Source organism: Microcebus murinus, chromosome 27 (assembly GCF_040939455.1).
Source record: "Microcebus murinus isolate Inina chromosome 27, M.murinus_Inina_mat1.0, whole genome shotgun sequence".
NCBI classification, from domain to species: Eukaryota; Metazoa; Chordata; class Mammalia; order Primates; family Cheirogaleidae; genus Microcebus; species Microcebus murinus.
The window spans coordinates 20,030,833-20,048,097 of NC_134130.1; the positions used below are offsets into that span (position 1 = coordinate 20,030,833).

The 17,265-nt window shown below is 62.6% G+C and overlaps 4 non-coding genes across 4 annotated transcripts; all 4 read left to right on the forward strand.

Annotated features, from left to right (window-relative positions):
* The first annotated feature begins 3,785 nt into the window (after window positions 1–3,785).
* LOC142864908 (5S ribosomal RNA) lies at window positions 3,786–3,904 on the forward strand. The gene has a single exon (XR_012915218.1). It is a non-coding gene; the product is annotated as a 5S ribosomal RNA (ribosomal RNA).
* A 3,783-nt stretch (window positions 3,905–7,687) lies between these two features.
* Window positions 7,688–7,806, forward strand: LOC142864919 (5S ribosomal RNA). The gene has a single exon (XR_012915224.1). It is a non-coding gene; the product is annotated as a 5S ribosomal RNA (ribosomal RNA).
* Window positions 7,807–11,590: 3,784 nt separating this feature from the next.
* LOC142864930 (5S ribosomal RNA) lies at window positions 11,591–11,709 on the forward strand. Its single transcript, XR_012915225.1, has one exon. It is a non-coding gene; the product is annotated as a 5S ribosomal RNA (ribosomal RNA).
* A 3,785-nt stretch (window positions 11,710–15,494) lies between these two features.
* LOC142864931 (5S ribosomal RNA) lies at window positions 15,495–15,613 on the forward strand. Its single transcript, XR_012915226.1, has one exon. It is a non-coding gene; the product is annotated as a 5S ribosomal RNA (ribosomal RNA).
* The last annotated feature ends 1,652 nt before the right edge of the window (window positions 15,614–17,265 follow it).

The following is a 17,265-nucleotide window of genomic DNA, read 5'->3' on the forward strand; positions in this document are numbered from 1 at the left end:
GCTGCTTTTTTTTTTTTTTTTCTTGCCTCTTGTTCTGTCCCCTTTCTGGGAGCGCGGCGGCGGCCCGGGGTGGGGGTCACCCCCACCCTCAGCGCCCGCGCGGTGCCTGGCGCCCCAGCCCGCACCGTGGGGCCTCCTCTTGTCCCAAGCCTCGACACCGCCGCCACGCGGCAGCATGCGTGGCATCTGGACCGTCAGGTCTCAGACCAAAGGTCTGCTCTGTGGGAACCGACACGCTGGAGGAAACCTTGAGAGTCTGAGAGGGGAGGGAGTTCCAGAAGAAGGCCAGGATGTCATTTTGAGGGAGTATGTGACCAGAACTCGTCCCGTTGATTTTGGGGTTCTATGGGCTACACGCAGGAAACTTTGGTGGTGGCACCTGATGTTGGGGGATCCGGAGTCACACCCAGACCTGCTCCACAGGCCTCCTTTTACTTTTCTCTTCGGATTCATTATTTTTAAAAAGTGTCTCTTACCTCTAGGATTGCATTTTCTTTTCTCTCTCTTTTCAAGCAGATGATGGGAGTACAAGTATTCAGGTGACATGTGTTGCCCGTGCCGCCCTCCCCCCTGTGTTCTTTTTTTTTTTTTTTTTTTGAGACAGAGTCTCGTTTTGCTGCCCAGGCTAGAGTGAGTGCCATGGCGTCAGCCTAGCTCACAGCAACCTCAATCTCCGGGCTCAAGCAATCCTGCTGCCTCAGCCTCCCGAGTAGTTGGGACTACAGGCATGCACCACCACGCCCGGCTGTGTTTTTCTATATATATTAGTTGGCCAATTAATTTCTTTCTATTTTTAGTAGAGACGGGGTCTCGCTCTTGCTCAGGCTGGTTTCGAACTCCTGACCTGGAGCAATCCGCCCGCCTCGGCCTCCCAGAGAGCTAGGATTACAGGCGTGAGCCACCGCGCCCGGCCCCCCCTGTGTTCTTATTCATATACCTCTCATGTTGTTCCAGCGTATTGTGGGGGTACCAATGTTAAGGTCGGGTGCCTTGCCCTCTCCAAGCCTCCCCCCTCGGGTCAGAGCTTCAAGTGCGCCCATCCCCCAGTCGGTGCGCACCCACCCCATGCCTAATGGGGTGGTATGCCCCTCCCCTCCCCCCACCCGCCCGACACCCACCCGATGAAGGTGATTCCTCTCTGTCCACTTAGGCGTCCATCCGTTCGTACCAATTTGCTGGTGAGCGCGCTCACGTGGTGCTCGTGTGTCCATTCTTGGGATACTTGGTTTACTGGAACGGGTTCCAGCTCTGGCCAGGAGAACACGAGAGGCGCCCTCTCACCGCTGCTCCTCACAGCCGAATGGCACTCCGTGGTGTCCACGCGCCACATTTTATTGATGCACTCCTGGATGGATGGGCACTCGGGTCGCTTCCACGTCTTTGGGATTGTGAATTGTGCCCTAACTGTAACCCTAACCCTTACCCAGCCCGTCTCCTCTGCCCCTGCCTGACGCACTCCTCCCCGGCCAGGCCCGTCACTGTCCTGGGCCCCCGCCTGACCGGCTCCTCCCCGCCCGGCCGGTCACCGTCCTCTGCCCCTGCCTGACACGCTCCTTCCCGCCCGGCCTCTCACCGTCCTCGGCCCCTGCCTGACCGGCTCCTCCGTCGCCTGGGCCTTCCAAGGGCTTGGTGTGGATGCTGCTTCCAGGAAGCCCTCCAGAAACCCGGCAGCAGGGTGGCCGCAGCAGTCTCCAGCAGCCGTCCCTAAGTCGCGTGAGTGCGGGGGACGTGCCCCCGCTGTGCCGCGGGGGCCCAGCCTGGTGTCTTCCCTGAGGCCCTGCGGCTGCCGGCTGGGCTGCCGCTCCCCGCAAGGGGAGAGCCGCGGAGGTGGGGACCGCCTCCTGATGGGGACGTACACGCAGCTCTCCACGTCGGATTCCGGGGCTCTCTGTCCTGCCCGAAGGCCCAGCTGGCCTGCGGGTCCTTAGAGTGGCAAAAACCTCCGAAAACTGAGACTGAGGGTCCGGTGGGTGTCTGCACTTTTGTGCTGGGCACCCCAGGGAGGCCCGGGGGCTGGCTGGACAACGTGGTCTGCTGGGCGGTGGTGGGGGGGTTGGAGGAGCAACTGATGCCCTTTGCACTTTGGGTAGCAAGAGTCTGAGGTGTCTCTGAGCCCTGTGCCCTGTGGGGGCGGGGCGGGGGGGAGGAGGAGGAGGAGGAGGAGGAGGTGGGAAGGGCCGGGGCCTGCAGTCCTGTTCCCGGGGGTGGCACGGCAAGTGGCTTCTTCCACAGGCTGCTTGGCCTGGGCTCCCTGCACCTGGGCCTTTGGAGGACCGGCCCTGTGCTTGCCAACACTTCCTGCAGGGACCCAGAGCTGGGAGGTGGCATCTCTCAGCCCTGGGTCGGGCAGAGCCCCAGCGGGCCATGCCCACAACCTCTCTCAGCACCGGTCCCCCAGAAGGCTCCTTTGGGACCAGGATTCTCTTGCGGTGACTCTTTAAGGTCTGGCCCCTGGATGGAGGGGCACCAGGAGTAGAGGAGCAGGAAGGGGAAGGGGGTGGCCATGCGAGGGGACACTTTGAGGCCAAGTCCCAGCTTCAGCCTGATCCTCCTGGGAACCCCGCTCTGAGACAAGGAGCCGGGCTTCGCATTCCCACAGCAGCCAGTCGTGGGCTGAGGACACCTGGGGCGTTGGGAACTCCCTGGCTTCTCCTGGGTTTAACGTCTAGAGCTGCTTGTGAATCGCGCCGCCACACACACCCGAGCGCAGGTGTCTTCCGCACAGACTGCGGGCCTTGCTCTTCTGAATGCCGCTAGCTCGCCACCCACCCACGGGTGAACCTGGTCAGGGTGCTTTCTCTCAGGGGCAGACTCTTTTCCGGGCGGGCTACCGGTGTCTCTGTTTGCTCGTTTCTTTCTTCCATTTCGGGAAAGTCTTCCTTGCTGGGTGTGGAAATCTCCTATGCCTTCCCTCGCCTATTCTGTCAGCTTTAAAATTCTCTTTCAGTTGCCACCCTCACAGATGGATTAGGAAACTCTTTCCGGTGCACTCATTAGTGAAATGACCTCCAGGAAGCTGGAATCCAATATCTAATGGCCGATTTTTAGCGAGTCCACACGCCAGGGTGGTCGGGGTCCAATGCAGCCCCGGCCAGGCCCAGGCCCCTTGGACTGGGCCACAGGAGGACACGGAGGAGGGTCCCGGCCCCCACGAAGCGGTGCCGGCAGTTCTCCACGGGCTTGGGCGTTTTCCAGAGGTAGGAGATGGAGGGGACTGATTTCTTCAGCGCCCCCCAAACCACGCCACCCCACCCCACCCATGGGACACATCCCCAGAGAGAGACGCCCCATACACTGGCTGTGCCCCAGCCCTGGCCCGGGGGAATAGGCGGCAGCCCACCCACAGGGCGAGGGGGGGGGCGCAGCTGAAAGGGGTTGTGGGGGAGGGCGGCCCCTGGCTGGGGTCAAAGGGCGAGCGTCCCGCGCCTGCGCAGTCAGCGGCAGCGACGCGCTGGGGGTGGGCAGCGGGTAGGTGAAGGAGGCCGGGCGAGGAGACGAGGGGGGCTGGGAGGGCTCCACCTTGGCGAGTCCAGCCGTGGAGGCGCATCTTGTGTGAGTGTGAGTGAGTGTGAGTGTGTGTGTGTGTGTATAGAGAGACAGCCCCCCACCCCGCCCCGCCCCGCCCCGCCCCGCCCATCACCCCCGTCCCTGGGAGCCAGCGGGACCCGGCCGGCGAACTCAACCAGCCCGGCCCGGCCCGGCGCGGGGCCTGGGGCGGGAGGCGGCGGCGGGGAAGCCCAGAGAGGCTCGGCTTCTCGAGCGGGGCAGGGGCGCCCTCCGCCGCCGTCTAGGGCCACACCACCCTGAACGCCCCCGATCTCGTCTGGTCTCGGAAGCTAAGCAGGGTCGGGCCTGGTTAGTACTTGGATGGGAGACCGCCTGGGAATACCGGGTGCCACAGGCTGCTGCTTTTTTTTTTTTTTTCTTGCCTCTTGTTCTGTCCCCTTTCTGGGAGCGCGGCGGCGGCCCGGGGTGGGGGTCACCCCCACCCTCAGCGCCCGCGCGGTGCCTGGCGCCCCAGCCCGCACCGTGGGGCCTCCTCTTGTCCCAAGCCTCGACACCGCCGCCACGCGGCAGCATGCGTGGCATCTGGACTGTCAGGTCTCAGACCAAAGGTCTGCTCTGTGGGAACCGACACGCTGGAGGAAACCTTGAGAGTCTGAGAGGGGAGGGAGTTCCAGAAGAAGGCCAGGATGTCATTTTGAGGGAGTATGTGACCAGAACTCGTCCCGTTGATTTTGGGGTTCTATGGGCTACACGCAGGAAACTTTGGTGGTGGCACCTGATGTTGGGGGATCCGGAGTCACACCCAGACCTGCTCCACAGGCCTCCTTTTACTTTTCTCTTCGGATTCATTATTTTTAAAAAGTGTCTCTTACCTCTAGGATTGCATTTTCTTTTCTCTCTCTTTTCAAGCAGATGATGGGAGTACAAGTATTCAGGTGACATGTGTTGCCCGTGCCGCCCTCCCCCCTGTGTTCTTTTTTTTTTTTTTTTTTTGAGACAGAGTCTCGTTTTGCTGCCCAGGCTAGAGTGAGTGCCATGGCGTCAGCCTAGCTCACAGCAACCTCAATCTCCGGGCTCAAGCAATCCTGCTGCCTCAGCCTCCCGAGTAGTTGGGACTACAGGCATGCACCACCACGCCCGGCTGTGTTTTTCTATATATATTAGTTGGCCAATTAATTTCTTTCTATTTTTAGTAGAGACGGGGTCTCGCTCTTGCTCAGGCTGGTTTCGAACTCCTGACCTGGAGCAATCCGCCCGCCTCGGCCTCCCAGAGAGCTAGGATTACAGGCGTGAGCCACCGCGCCCGGCCCCCCCTGTGTTCTTATTCATATACCTCTCATGTTGTTCCAGCGTATTGTGGGGGTACCAATGTTAAGGTCGGGTGCCTTGCCCTCTCCAAGCCTCCCCCCTCGGGTCAGAGCTTCAAGTGCGCCCATCCCCCAGTCGGTGCGCACCCACCCCATGCCTAATGGATGTGTATGCCCCTCCCCTCCCCCCACCCGCCCGACACCCACCCGATGAAGGTGATTCCTCTCTGTCCACTTAGGCGTCCATCCGTTCGTACCAATTTGCTGGTGAGCGCGCTCACGTGGTGCTCGTGTGTCCATTCTTGGGATACTTGGTTTACTGGAACGGGTTCCAGCTCTGGCCAGGAGAACACGAGAGGCGCCCTCTCACCGCTGCTCCTCACAGCCGAATGGCACTCCGTGGTGTCCACGCGCCACATTTTATTGATGCACTCCTGGATGGATGGGCACTCGGGTCGCTTCCACGTCTTTGGGATTGTGAATTGTGCCCTAACTGTAACCCTAACCCTTACCCAGCCCGTCTCCTCTGCCCCTGCCTGACGCACTCCTCCCCGGCCAGGCCCGTCACTGTCCTGGGCCCCCGCCTGACCGGCTCCTCCCCGCCCGGCCGGTCACCGTCCTCTGCCCCTGCCTGACACGCTCCTTCCCGCCCGGCCTCTCACCGTCCTCGGCCCCTGCCTGACCGGCTCCTCCGTCGCCTGGGCCTTCCAAGGGCTTGGTGTGGATGCTGCTTCCAGGAAGCCCTCCAGAAACCCGGCAGCAGGGTGGCCGCAGCAGTCTCCAGCAGCCGTCCCTAAGTCGCGTGAGTGCGGGGGACGCGCCCCCGCTGTGCCGCGGGGGCCCAGCCTGGTGTCTTCCCTGAGGCCCTGCGGCTGCCGGCTGGGCTGCCGCTCCCCGCAAGGGGAGAGCCGCGGAGGTGGGGACCGCCTCCTGATGGGGACGTACACGCAGCTCTCCACGTCGGATTCCGGGGCTCTCTGTCCTGCCCGAAGGCCCAGCTGGCCTGCGGGTCCTTAGAGTGGCAAAAACCTCCGAAAACTGAGACTGAGGGTCCGGTGGGTGTCTGCACTTTTGTGCTGGGCACCCCAGGGAGGCCCGGGGGCTGGCTGGACAACGTGGTCTGCTGGGCGGTGGTGGGGGGGTTGGAGGAGCAACTGATGCCCTTTGCACTTTGGGTAGCAAGAGTCTGAGGTGTCTCTGAGCCCTGTGCCCTGTGGGGGCGGGGCGGGGGGGAGGAGGAGGAGGAGGAGGAGGAGGTGGGAAGGGCCGGGGCCTGCAGTCCTGTTCCCGGGGTGGCACGGCAAGTGGCTTCTTCCACAGGCTGCTTGGCCTGGGCTCCCTGCACCTGGGCCTTTGGAGGACCGGCCCTGTGCTTGCCAACACTTCCTGCAGGGACCCAGAGCTGGGAGGTGGCATCTCTCAGCCCTGGGTCGGGCAGAGCCCCAGCGGGCCATGCCCACAACCTCTCTCAGCACCGGTCCCCCAGAAGGCTCCTTTGGGACCAGGATTCTCTTGCGGTGACTCTTTAAGGTCTGGCCCCTGGATGGAGGGGCACCAGGAGTAGAGGAGCAGGAAGGGGAAGGGGGTGGCCATGCGAGGGGACACTTTGAGGCCAAGTCCCAGCTTCAGCCTGATCCTCCTGGGAACCCCGCTCTGAGACAAGGAGCCGGGCTTCGCATTCCCACAGCAGCCAGTCGTGGGCTGAGGACACCTGGGGCGTTGGGAACTCCCTGGCTTCTCCTGGGTTTAACGTCTAGAGCTGCTTGTGAATCGCGCCGCCACACACACCCGAGCGCAGGTGTCTTCCGCACAGACTGCGGGCCTCGCTCTTCTGAATGCCGCTAGCTCGCCACCCACCCACGGGTGAACCTGGTCAGGGTGCTTTCTCTCAGGGGCAGACTCTTTTCCGGGCGGGCTACCGGTGTCTCTGTTTGCTCGTTTCTTTCTTCCATTTCGGGACAGTCTTCCTTGCTGGGTGTGGAAATCTCCTATGCCTTCCCTCGCCTATTCTGTCAGCTTTAAAATTCTCTTTCAGTTGCCACCCTCACAGATGGATTAGGAAACTCTTTCCGGTGCACTCATTAGTGAAATGACCTCCAGGAAGCTGGAATCCAATATCTAATGGCCGATTTTTAGCGAGTCCACACGCCAGGGTGGTCGGGGTCCAATGCAGCCCCGGCCAGGCCCAGGCCCCTTGGACTGGGCCACAGGAGGACACGGAGGAGGGTCCCGGCCCCCACGAAGCGGTGCCGGCAGTTCTCCACGGGCTTGGGCGTTTTCCAGAGGTAGGAGATGGAGGGGACTGATTTCTTCAGCGCCCCCCAAACCACGCCACCCCACCCCACCCATGGGACACATCCCCAGAGAGAGACGCCCCATACACTGGCTGTGCCCCAGCCCTGGCCCGGGGGAATAGGCGGCAGCCCACCCACAGGGCGAGGGGGGGGGCGCAGCTGAAAGGGGTTGTGGGGGAGGGCGGCCCCTGGCTGGGGTCAAAGGGCGAGCGTCCCGCGCCTGCGCAGTCAGCGGCAGCGACGCGCTGGGGGTGGGCAGCGGGTAGGTGAAGGAGGCCGGGCGAGGAGACGAGGGGGGCTGGGAGGGCTCCACCTTGGCGAGTCCAGCCGTGGAGGCGCATCTTGTGTGAGTGTGAGTGAGTGTGAGTGTGTGTGTGTGTGTATAGAGAGACAGCCCCCCACCCCGCCCCGCCCCGCCCCGCCCCGCCCATCACCCCCGTCCCTGGGAGCCAGCGGGACCCGGCCGGCGAACTCAACCAGCCCGGCCCGGCCCGGCGCGGGGCCTGGGGCGGGAGGCGGCGGCGGGGAAGCCCAGAGAGGCTCGGCTTCTCGAGCGGGGCAGGGGCGCCCTCCGCCGCCGTCTAGGGCCACACCACCCTGAACGCCCCCGATCTCGTCTGGTCTCGGAAGCTAAGCAGGGTCGGGCCTGGTTAGTACTTGGATGGGAGACCGCCTGGGAATACCGGGTGCCACAGGCTGCTGCTTTTTTTTTTTTTTTTCTTGCCTCTTGTTCTGTCCCCTTTCTGGGAGCGCGGCGGCGGCCCGGGGTGGGGGTCACCCCCACCCTCAGCGCCCGCGCGGTGCCTGGCGCCCCAGCCCGCACCGTGGGGCCTCCTCTTGTCCCAAGCCTCGACACCGCCGCCACGCGGCAGCATGCGTGGCATCTGGACTGTCAGGTCTCAGACCAAAGGTCTGCTCTGTGGGAACCGACACGCTGGAGGAAACCTTGAGAGTCTGAGAGGGGAGGGAGTTCCAGAAGAAGGCCAGGATGTCATTTTGAGGGAGTATGTGACCAGAACTCGTCCCGTTGATTTTGGGGTTCTATGGGCTACACGCAGGAAACTTTGGTGGTGGCACCTGATGTTGGGGGATCCGGAGTCACACCCAGACCTGCTCCACAGGCCTCCTTTTACTTTTCTCTTCGGATTCATTATTTTTAAAAAGTGTCTCTTACCTCTAGGATTGCATTTTCTTTTCTCTCTCTTTTCAAGCAGATGATGGGAGTACAAGTATTCAGGTGACATGTGTTGCCCGTGCCGCCCTCCCCCCTGTGTTCTTTTTTTTTTTTTTTTTTTGAGACAGAGTCTCGTTTTGCTGCCCAGGCTAGAGTGAGTGCCATGGCGTCAGCCTAGCTCACAGCAACCTCAATCTCCGGGCTCAAGCAATCCTGCTGCCTCAGCCTCCCGAGTAGTTGGGACTACAGGCATGCACCACCACGCCCGGCTGTGTTTTTCTATATATATTAGTTGGCCAATTAATTTCTTTCTATTTTTAGTAGAGACGGGGTCTCGCTCTTGCTCAGGCTGGTTTCGAACTCCTGACCTGGAGCAATCCGCCCGCCTCGGCCTCCCAGAGAGCTAGGATTACAGGCGTGAGCCACCGCGCCCGGCCCCCCCTGTGTTCTTATTCATATACCTCTCATGTTGTTCCAGCGTATTGTGGGGGTACCAATGTTAAGGTCGGGTGCCTTGCCCTCTCCAAGCCTCCCCCCTCGGGTCAGAGCTTCAAGTGCGCCCATCCCCCAGTCGGTGCGCACCCACCCCATGCCTAATGGATGTGTATGCCCCTCCCCTCCCCCCACCCGCCCGACACCCACCCGATGAAGGTGATTCCTCTCTGTCCACTTAGGCGTCCATCCGTTCGTACCAATTTGCTGGTGAGCGCGCTCACGTGGTGCTCGTGTGTCCATTCTTGGGATACTTGGTTTACTGGAACGGGTTCCAGCTCTGGCCAGGAGAACACGAGAGGCACCCTCTCACCGCTGCTCCTCACAGCCGAATGGCACTCCGTGGTGTCCACGCGCCACATTTTATTGATGCACTCCTGGATGGATGGGCACTCGGGTCGCTTCCACGTCTTTGGGATTGTGAATTGTGCCCTAACTGTAACCCTAACCCTTACCCAGCCCGTCTCCTCTGCCCCTGCCTGACGCACTCCTCCCCGGCCAGGCCCGTCACTGTCCTGGGCCCCCGCCTGACCGGCTCCTCCCCGCCCGGCCGGTCACCGTCCTCTGCCCCTGCCTGACACGCTCCTTCCCGCCCGGCCTCTCACCGTCCTCGGCCCCTGCCTGACCGGCTCCTCCGTCGCCTGGGCCTTCCAAGGGCTTGGTGTGGATGCTGCTTCCAGGAAGCCCTCCAGAAACCCGGCAGCAGGGTGGCCGCAGCAGTCTCCAGCAGCCGTCCCTAAGTCGCGTGAGTGCGGGGGACGTGCCCCCGCTGTGCCGCGGGGGCCCAGCCTGGTGTCTTCCCTGAGGCCCTGCGGCTGCCGGCTGGGCTGCCGCTCCCCGCAAGGGGAGAGCCGCGGAGGTGGGGACCGCCTCCTCATGGGGACGTACACGCAGCTCTCCACGTCGGATTCCGGGGCTCTCTGTCCTGCCCGAAGGCCCAGCTGGCCTGCGGGTCCTTAGAGTGGCAAAAACCTCCGAAAACTGAGACTGAGGGTCCGGTGGGTGTCTGCACTTTTGTGCTGGGCACCCCAGGGAGGCCCGGGGGCTGGCTGGACAACGTGGTCTGCTGGGCGGTGGTGGGGGGGTTGGAGGAGCAACTGATGCCCTTTGCACTTTGGGTAGCAAGAGTCTGAGGTGTCTCTGAGCCCTGTGCCCTGTGGGGGCGGGGCGGGGGGGAGGAGGAGGAGGAGGAGGAGGAGGTGGGAAGGGCCGGGGCCTGCAGTCCTGTTCCCGGGGTGGCACGGCAAGTGGCTTCTTCCACAGGCTGCTTGGCCTGGGCTCCCTGCACCTGGGCCTTTGGAGGACCGGCCCTGTGCTTGCCAACACTTCCTGCAGGGACCCAGAGCTGGGAGGTGGCATCTCTCAGCCCTGGGTCGGGCAGAGCCCCAGCGGGCCATGCCCACAACCTCTCTCAGCACCGGTCCCCCAGAAGGCTCCTTTGGGACCAGGATTCTCTTGCGGTGACTCTTTAAGGTCTGGCCCCTGGATGGAGGGGCACCAGGAGTAGAGGAGCAGGAAGGGGAAGGGGGTGGCCATGCGAGGGGACACTTTGAGGCCAAGTCCCAGCTTCAGCCTGATCCTCCTGGGAACCCCGCTCTGAGACAAGGAGCCGGGCTTCGCATTCCCACAGCAGCCAGTCGTGGGCTGAGGACACCTGGGGCGTTGGGAACTCCCTGGCTTCTCCTGGGTTTAACGTCTAGAGCTGCTTGTGAATCGCGCCGCCACACACACCCGAGCGCAGGTGTCTTCCGCACAGACTGCGGGCCTCGCTCTTCTGAATGCCGCTAGCTCGCCACCCACCCACGGGTGAACCTGGTCAGGGTGCTTTCTCTCAGGGGCAGACTCTTTTCCGGGCGGGCTACCGGTGTCTCTGTTTGCTCGTTTCTTTCTTCCATTTCGGGACAGTCTTCCTTGCTGGGTGTGGAAATCTCCTATGCCTTCCCTCGCCTATTCTGTCAGCTTTAAAATTCTCTTTCAGTTGCCACCCTCACAGATGGATTAGGAAACTCTTTCCGGTGCACTCATTAGTGAAATGACCTCCAGGAAGCTGGAATCCAATATCTAATGGCCGATTTTTAGCGAGTCCACACGCCAGGGTGGTCGGGGTCCAATGCAGCCCCGGCCAGGCCCAGGCCCCTTGGACTGGGCCACAGGAGGACACGGAGGAGGGTCCCGGCCCCCACGAAGCGGTGCCGGCAGTTCTCCACGGGCTTGGGCGTTTTCCAGAGGTAGGAGATGGAGGGGACTGATTTCTTCAGCGCCCCCCAAACCACGCCACCCCACCCCACCCATGGGACACATCCCCAGAGAGAGACGCCCCATACACTGGCTGTGCCCCAGCCCTGGCCCGGGGGAATAGGCGGCAGCCCACCCACAGGGCGAGGGGGGGGGCGCAGCTGAAAGGGGTTGTGGGGGAGGGCGGCCCCTGGCTGGGGTCAAAGGGCGAGCGTCCCGCGCCTGCGCAGTCAGCGGCAGCGACGCGCTGGGGGTGGGCAGCGGGTAGGTGAAGGAGGCCGGGCGAGGAGACGAGGGGGGCTGGGAGGGCTCCACCTTGGCGAGTCCAGCCGTGGAGGCGCATCTTGTGTGAGTGTGAGTGAGTGTGAGTGTGTGTGTGTGTGTATAGAGAGACAGCCCCCCACCCCGCCCCGCCCCGCCCCGCCCCGCCCATCACCCCCGTCCCTGGGAGCCAGCGGGACCCGGCCGGCGAACTCAACCAGCCCGGCCCGGCCCGGCGCGGGGCCTGGGGCGGGAGGCGGCGGCGGGGAAGCCCAGAGAGGCTCGGCTTCTCGAGCGGGGCAGGGGCGCCCTCCGCCGCCGTCTAGGGCCACACCACCCTGAACGCCCCCGATCTCGTCTGGTCTCGGAAGCTAAGCAGGGTCGGGCCTGGTTAGTACTTGGATGGGAGACCGCCTGGGAATACCGGGTGCCACAGGCTGCTGCTTTTTTTTTTTTTTTTCTTGCCTCTTGTTCTGTCCCCTTTCTGGGAGCGCGGCGGCGGCCCGGGGTGGGGGTCACCCCCACCCTCAGCGCCCGCGCGGTGCCTGGCGCCCCAGCCCGCACCGTGGGGCCTCCTCTTGTCCCAAGCCTCGACACCGCCGCCACGCGGCAGCATGCGTGGCATCTGGACCGTCAGGTCTCAGACCAAAGGTCTGCTCTGTGGGAACCGACACGCTGGAGGAAACCTTGAGAGTCTGAGAGGGGAGGGAGTTCCAGAAGAAGGCCAGGATGTCATTTTGAGGGAGTATGTGACCAGAACTCGTCCCGTTGATTTTGGGGTTCTATGGGCTACACGCAGGAAACTTTGGTGGTGGCACCTGATGTTGGGGGATCCGGAGTCACACCCAGACCTGCTCCACAGGCCTCCTTTTACTTTTCTCTTCGGATTCATTATTTTTAAAAAGTGTCTCTTACCTCTAGGATTGCATTTTCTTTTCTCTCTCTTTTCAAGCAGATGATGGGAGTACAAGTATTCAGGTGACATGTGTTGCCCGTGCCGCCCTCCCCCCTGTGTTCTTTTTTTTTTTTTTTTTTTGAGACAGAGTCTCGTTTTGCTGCCCAGGCTAGAGTGAGTGCCATGGCGTCAGCCTAGCTCACAGCAACCTCAATCTCCGGGCTCAAGCAATCCTGCTGCCTCAGCCTCCCGAGTAGTTGGGACTACAGGCATGCACCACCACGCCCGGCTGTGTTTTTCTATATATATTAGTTGGCCAATTAATTTCTTTCTATTTTTAGTAGAGACGGGGTCTCGCTCTTGCTCAGGCTGGTTTCGAACTCCTGACCTGGAGCAATCCGCCCGCCTCGGCCTCCCAGAGAGCTAGGATTACAGGCGTGAGCCACCGCGCCCGGCCCCCCCTGTGTTCTTATTCATATACCTCTCATGTTGTTCCAGCGTATTGTGGGGGTACCAATGTTAAGGTCGGGTGCCTTGCCCTCTCCAAGCCTCCCCCCTCGGGTCAGAGCTTCAAGTGCGCCCATCCCCCAGTCGGTGCGCACCCACCCCATGCCTAATGGATGTGTATGCCCCTCCCCTCCCCCCACCCGCCCGACACCCACCCGATGAAGGTGATTCCTCTCTGTCCACTTAGGCGTCCATCCGTTCGTACCAATTTGCTGGTGAGCGCGCTCACGTGGTGCTCGTGTGTCCATTCTTGGGATACTTGGTTTACTGGAACGGGTTCCAGCTCTGGCCAGGAGAACACGAGAGGCGCCCTCTCACCGCTGCTCCTCACAGCCGAATGGCACTCCGTGGTGTCCACGCGCCACATTTTATTGATGCACTCCTGGATGGATGGGCACTCGGGTCGCTTCCACGTCTTTGGGATTGTGAATTGTGCCCTAACTGTAACCCTAACCCTTACCCAGCCCGTCTCCTCTGCCCCTGCCTGACGCACTCCTCCCCGGCCAGGCCCGTCACTGTCCTGGGCCCCCGCCTGACCGGCTCCTCCCCGCCCGGCCGGTCACCGTCCTCTGCCCCTGCCTGACACGCTCCTTCCCGCCCGGCCTCTCACCGTCCTCGGCCCCTGCCTGACCGGCTCCTCCGTCGCCTGGGCCTTCCAAGGGCTTGGTGTGGATGCTGCTTCCAGGAAGCCCTCCAGAAACCCGGCAGCAGGGTGGCCGCAGCAGTCTCCAGCAGCCGTCCCTAAGTCGCGTGAGTGCGGGGGACGTGCCCCCGCTGTGCCGCGGGGGCCCAGCCTGGTGTCTTCCCTGAGGCCCTGCGGCTGCCGGCTGGGCTGCCGCTCCCCGCAAGGGGAGAGCCGCGGAGGTGGGGACCGCCTCCTGATGGGGACGTACACGCAGCTCTCCACGTCGGATTCCGGGGCTCTCTGTCCTGCCCGAAGGCCCAGCTGGCCTGCGGGTCCTTAGAGTGGCAAAAACCTCCGAAAACTGAGACTGAGGGTCCGGTGGGTGTCTGCACTTTTGTGCTGGGCACCCCAGGGAGGCCCGGGGGCTGGCTGGACAACGTGGTCTGCTGGGCGGTGGTGGGGGGGTTGGAGGAGCAACTGATGCCCTTTGCACTTTGGGTAGCAAGAGTCTGAGGTGTCTCTGAGCCCTGTGCCCTGTGGGGGCGGGGCGGGGGGGAGGAGGAGGAGGAGGAGGAGGAGGTGGGAAGGGCCGGGGCCTGCAGTCCTGTTCCCGGGGTGGCACGGCAAGTGGCTTCTTCCACAGGCTGCTTGGCCTGGGCTCCCTGCACCTGGGCCTTTGGAGGACCGGCCCTGTGCTTGCCAACACTTCCTGCAGGGACCCAGAGCTGGGAGGTGGCATCTCTCAGCCCTGGGTCGGGCAGAGCCCCAGCGGGCCATGCCCACAACCTCTCTCAGCACCGGTCCCCCAGAAGGCTCCTTTGGGACCAGGATTCTCTTGCGGTGACTCTTTAAGGTCTGGCCCCTGGATGGAGGGGCACCAGGAGTAGAGGAGCAGGAAGGGGAAGGGGGTGGCCATGCGAGGGGACACTTTGAGGCCAAGTCCCAGCTTCAGCCTGATCCTCCTGGGAACCCCGCTCTGAGACAAGGAGCCGGGCTTCGCATTCCCACAGCAGCCAGTCGTGGGCTGAGGACACCTGGGGCGTTGGGAACTCCCTGGCTTCTCCTGGGTTTAACGTCTAGAGCTGCTTGTGAATCGCGCCGCCACACACACCCGAGCGCAGGTGTCTTCCGCACAGACTGCGGGCCTCGCTCTTCTGAATGCCGCTAGCTCGCCACCCACCCACGGGTGAACCTGGTCAGGGTGCTTTCTCTCAGGGGCAGACTCTTTTCCGGGCGGGCTACCGGTGTCTCTGTTTGCTCGTTTCTTTCTTCCATTTCGGGACAGTCTTCCTTGCTGGGTGTGGAAATCTCCTATGCCTTCCCTCGCCTATTCTGTCAGCTTTAAAATTCTCTTTCAGTTGCCACCCTCACAGATGGATTAGGAAACTCTTTCCGGTGCACTCATTAGTGAAATGACCTCCAGGAAGCTGGAATCCAATATCTAATGGCCGATTTTTAGCGAGTCCACACGCCAGGGTGGTCGGGGTCCAATGCAGCCCCGGCCAGGCCCAGGCCCCTTGGACTGGGCCACAGGAGGACACGGAGGAGGGTCCCGGCCCCCACGAAGCGGTGCCGGCAGTTCTCCACGGGCTTGGGCGTTTTCCAGAGGTAGGAGATGGAGGGGACTGATTTCTTCAGCGCCCCCCAAACCACGCCACCCCACCCCACCCATGGGACACATCCCCAGAGAGAGACGCCCCATACACTGGCTGTGCCCCAGCCCTGGCCCGGGGGAATAGGCGGCAGCCCACCCACAGGGCGAGGGGGGGGGGCGCAGCTGAAAGGGGTTGTGGGGGAGGGCGGCCCCTGGCTGGGGTCAAAGGGCGAGCGTCCCGCGCCTGCGCAGTCAGCGGCAGCGACGCGCTGGGGGTGGGCAGCGGGTAGGTGAAGGAGGCCGGGCGAGGAGACGAGGGGGGCTGGGAGGGCTCCACCTTGGCGAGTCCAGCCGTGGAGGCGCATCTTGTGTGAGTGTGAGTGAGTGTGAGTGTGTGTGTGTGTGTATAGAGAGACAGCCCCCCACCCCGCCCCGCCCCGCCCCGCCCCGCCCATCACCCCCGTCCCTGGGAGCCAGCGGGACCCGGCCGGCGAACTCAACCAGCCCGGCCCGGCCCGGCGCGGGGCCTGGGGCGGGAGGCGGCGGCGGGGAAGCCCAGAGAGGCTCGGCTTCTCGAGCGGGGCAGGGGCGCCCTCCGCCGCCGTCTAGGGCCACACCACCCTGAACGCCCCCGATCTCGTCTGGTCTCGGAAGCTAAGCAGGGTCGGGCCTGGTTAGTACTTGGATGGGAGACCGCCTGGGAATACCGGGTGCCACAGGCTGCTGCTTTTTTTTTTTTTTTTTCTTGCCTCTTGTTCTGTCCCCTTTCTGGGAGCGCGGCGGCGGCCCGGGGTGGGGGTCACCCCCACCCTCAGCGCCCGCGCGGTGCCTGGCGCCCCAGCCCGCACCGTGGGGCCTCCTCTTGTCCCAAGCCTCGACACCGCCGCCACGCGGCAGCATGCGTGGCATCTGGACTGTCAGGTCTCAGACTAAAGGTCTGCTCTGTGGGAACCGACACGCTGGAGGAAACCTTGAGAGTCTGAGAGGGGAGGGAGTTCCAGAAGAAGGCCAGGATGTCATTTTGAGGGAGTATGTGACCAGAACTCGTCCCGTTGATTTTGGGGTTCTATGGGCTACACGCAGGAAACTTTGGTGGTGGCACCTGATGTTGGGGGATCCGGAGTCACACCCAGACCTGCTCCACAGGCCTCCTTTTACTTTTCTCTTCGGATTCATTATTTTTAAAAAGTGTCTCTTACCTCTAGGATTGCATTTTCTTTTCTCTCTCTTTTCAAGCAGATGATGGGAGTACAAGTATTCAGGTGACATGTGTTGCCCGTGCCGCCCTCCCCCCTGTGTTCTTTTTTTTTTTTTTTTTTTGAGACAGAGTCTCGTTTTGCTGCCCAGGCTAGAGTGAGTGCCATGGCGTCAGCCTAGCTCACAGCAACCTCAATCTCCGGGCTCAAGCAATCCTGCTGCCTCAGCCTCCCGAGTAGTTGGGACTACAGGCATGCACCACCACGCCCGGCTGTGTTTTTCTATATATATTAGTTGGCCAATTAATTTCTTTCTATTTTTAGTAGAGACGGGGTCTCGCTCTTGCTCAGGCTGGTTTCGAACTCCTGACCTGGAGCAATCCGCCCGCCTCGGCCTCCCAGAGAGCTAGGATTACAGGCGTGAGCCACCGCGCCCGGCCCCCCCTGTGTTCTTATTCATATACCTCTCATGTTGTTCCAGCGTATTGTGGGGGTACCAATGTTAAGGTCGGGTGCCTTGCCCTCTCCAAGCCTCCCCCCTCGGGTCAGAGCTTCAAGTGCGCCCATCCCCCAGTCGGTGCGCACCCACCCCATGCCTAATGGATGTGTATGCCCCTCCCCTCCCCCCACCCGCCCGACACCCACCCGATGAAGGTGATTCCTCTCTGTCCACTTAGGCGTCCATCCGTTCGTACCAATTTGCTGGTGAGCGCGCTCACGTGGTGCTCGTGTGTCCATTCTTGGGATACTTGGTTTACTGGAACGGGTTCCAGCTCTGGCCAGGAGAACACGAGAGGCGCCCTCTCACCGCTGCTCCTCACAGCCGAATGGCACTCCGTGGTGTCCACGCGCCACATTTTATTGATGCACTCCTGGATGGATGGGCACTCGGGTCGCTTCCACGTCTTTGGGATTGTGAATTGTGCCCTAACTGTAACCCTAACCCTTACCCAGCCCGTCTCCTCTGCCCCTGCCTGACGCACTCCTCCCCGGCCAGGCCCGTCACTGTCCTGGGCCCCCGCCTGACCGGCTCCTCCCCGCCCGGCCGGTCACCGTCCTCTGCCCCTGCCTGACACGCTCCTTCCCGCCCGGCCTCTCACCGTCCTCGGCCCCTGCCTGACCGGCTCCTCCGTCGCCTGGGCCTTCCAAGGGCTTGGTGTGGATGCTGCTTCCAGGAA